The sequence below is a fragment of the Nannospalax galili genome, unplaced genomic scaffold (genome assembly GCF_000622305.1).
Source record: "Nannospalax galili isolate Female #2095 unplaced genomic scaffold, S.galili_v1.0 scaffold1096, whole genome shotgun sequence".
NCBI lineage: Eukaryota > Metazoa > Chordata > Mammalia > Rodentia > Spalacidae > Nannospalax > Nannospalax galili.
Genome location: NW_008338289.1, coordinates 2,152,519 through 2,155,699, shown reverse-complemented (window position 1 = coordinate 2,155,699; position 3,181 = coordinate 2,152,519).

The window sequence follows — 3,181 nt, the reverse complement described above, 5'->3', positions numbered from 1 at the left end:
ACCTGGAAAGTGCCACCAAGCACGGATGCCTGACCTTATTTGGAACATGACCTTTGGCATAGTTACCTGCAATAAAACCCCCAGGTTTTTTCTATATGACAATTAGGCATTGCCCTATAGCTGGATGATAGGATCCCACTGCCACATGTAAATAAAGCATACTATGAGCACCTATCAACTGAGGCTTTTGCTACTGCCTCCACACTATAAATTCTCTAGTTTTCCCACTAATAAATGGAGCTGTTTTTCACTGTGCCTGGAGCTGTGTCATTGCTGTTTCACTGCGCCTGGGACCAGCCTGTGATCAGTTTCCCCGGAAGAACTGTCTTCCATCAGCGCCCACTGGCTGTTCTGACCCCGTTTGCCACTTCTGCTCTCCCTGCCCTCGTGGGCTGGTGGCCAATGACTGGCGAAGAAAGGGAGAGCCCCCCGCAAGGCCACGTGACCAGTTGAAGAAACGTGGATTGTAATTGACATGAGTATTTTTGTCCTATTTCGTTAAGAATAGGCTTGTGCATGTATACACATATGTTAAGCAGATACTTGAGTTATTCTTTTTTGAATGTGTAATTGAGATGTGTTAAGTGGTTAAGTGTTGTGAACCTATATGATTATATTGGGTTATGAGACACTAAAGGACTAAGCATTCCTCGAAGACCTTATCACCTACTCCAAAATATATAATGCATTGTTCATTGTATTATGGGATAGTTATATCAATTTAGTGAAATTATGATCTCAACATTGTTTTCATTTGAAAATTAAGCATGACATAGAGAGATGCTATTGTGTGTCAAGTTGACAAGGGGTGGACTTGTGATGGCTAATCATGGGTGTCAACTTGACTGGATCTGGGCTCAACTGAAATGAGAGAGATCTTCTGGATTGGGTCACCTGAACTGAGTGACTACAGATTCTCAGCCTCTCCAGTGTGGTGCAGCCATTGTTGGACTACTCAGACTCTATCCTGTGAGCTAAGCTGATAAAGCTCTATACATGTATATATATATTCATTCTACCGGTTCTGTTTCTTTAGAGAACCCTGACTAATACACAAGGAATATATCTTCCTTTATTCAAAGAAGGTACAGTGAGAAGTAGAGGCTGACCATGGGAACCAAGCTTCTACAACTAGACAAAGAAAACGGGGTTCGGGGGTGTTTATATGAAAGTTGTGAGACATAACTGCACTTTATGGGGAGTTGTATATTCATTCTACCGGTTCTGTTTCTTTAGAGAACCCTGACTAATACACAAGGAATATATCTTCCTTTATTCAAAGAAGGTACAGTGAGAAGTAGAGGCTGACCATGGGAACCAAGCTTCTACAACTAGACAAAGAAAACGGGGTTCGGGGGTGTTTATATGAAAGTTGTGAGACATAACTGCACTTTATGGGGAGTTGAATTAGTGTCTGGGTCTGGTGTCCTTTAGGGTCTCTTTTCTCAGACAGGCAGATGAGTTATCTATAGTACTAAAGGAGACAGGTGGGCTCCACAAAGAGTCTCTCTCTCTGTCCAGGGAATGACCAGTTGATAAGGCTTGAGCAAGGTCAGTCTGCCAATTTAGGGCCAGTTAGAAACTTTAAGGGATTTATGACTTTCCCTAATGAGGCTTGTGGCTCTTCTGCAATTCACATAGTCTATCATTCCAGACCCTGGGGGCATATGAAAAAATGGAGAGGGCAGGAAAGAGGAAAAGAGGGCACATTGCTTTGGGGAAAATAAGGTACAGGCACAGTGAGGAAAAAACAGATCAAGTCCTGGGTATGGGACATAAAATTTCCTTGAAGTCACAGTTTTTGTGTCAGTAAGGGAATCCCAATCAATGGCTGGGCCAGGCATCAATCAGAGGCTTACTTTGAAGATCCCTCAGCAGACTGAAGAGATGATTAGGTCAGTGAAGGTGATACAGCTTCTCGGCAGAGGGCCAGCAAGCTGTTTGTCTCAGGGAATTTTTGGTTTCTGAGAAGTTCTCAGGTGGCATGGAGCAGGAGCATAGTCTTAATTTGATCTCAGGTAGAGGCTTGGGCAGTAATACATACAGGCTGCTCAGTGAGGAGATTCTGTAAGGATTTTTGGAGACAATAGTTAAGCATAGTGTAAGGAAGAGATGGGAAGATGAGCTGGCCAGTCCAGTCCTCATCTGGGAATAAAGTTGTCATTATTTTTCGGAGCCTCTGCCCTAACTCCTATGGGGAGACTGCGCTCTCTCTGGGCGCAGGGTGCGCTCACTCCCTGTGGGTCCGCAGACTGCTCTGGGGAGCGGTGGCTCCAGGAGTGGCACGGCAGATCCACAGACTTCTCTGGGAAGCTGCAGCTCCGGGAGCGGCGGGGGGGCCGCCGGGTTTCCCGATGGCTCAGCCCGTGTCTCTGGTGCTGGCGACAGCTGGTGGCTGTCGCAACTTCTCTGGTGCTGGGAGCTTACTCTGCTACTGGAGCATTGTCCAGCCGGAATCCCATCTCTATTCCACCCGTGTACTCTTCCTCAGGATGCAAGGCTCCTGGCCACTGAACCACGCAGGGAAGGGGTACGGAGACGGCGAAAGCTAGTGTGTCCGTGGGTTGGTAATGGAGAGTGCTGCCCTCCGGGGGGATCAGGTCACCGGTACACAAGACTCAAGGCTCAGCTCAGTCTGTGCTTACAGCTTTATTCTCTCTGGGACCCAATCTCTGGGACCCAGTCTCTGACCCAATCTCCCACTATTAAGAGAAGGCTAGGATATTTTATACCATGGGGGTAGTGGTAAAAGCTTTGGCTGTTAGATGCTTTGTGAGACATTCTATTTACATGTGGAAGTGGATTTCTGCCACACTGCTAGACTGCTGGCCACCTGGAAAAATCACACAGGAAGGCATGGTCTGCTTAGAGCCAGAGGCCATGTTTATGTCAGGGCATTTGTGGCGGCCACTTCAAAGGGAGAGTCAGGAAAGATGTCAGAAAAGCACACCGCTATGAAAGGAGCCTGCAGCACATTAATCTCGAGCTGCATGAGCTGTCTGGTGTGAAGGGACTTCCACTTTGCATAACAGAGGTCTCCAACAGGCATGGTGGCAGAGGTGGCTGGAGGAGGAGCAGAAGCTAAGCTCTACATCTTCAAGCAGGCACAGGAAACAAGAGAGCAACTGGAGATCAGGCAAGGCTTAAGAACTCTCTAAGCCCACCCCCCTGTAACATACTT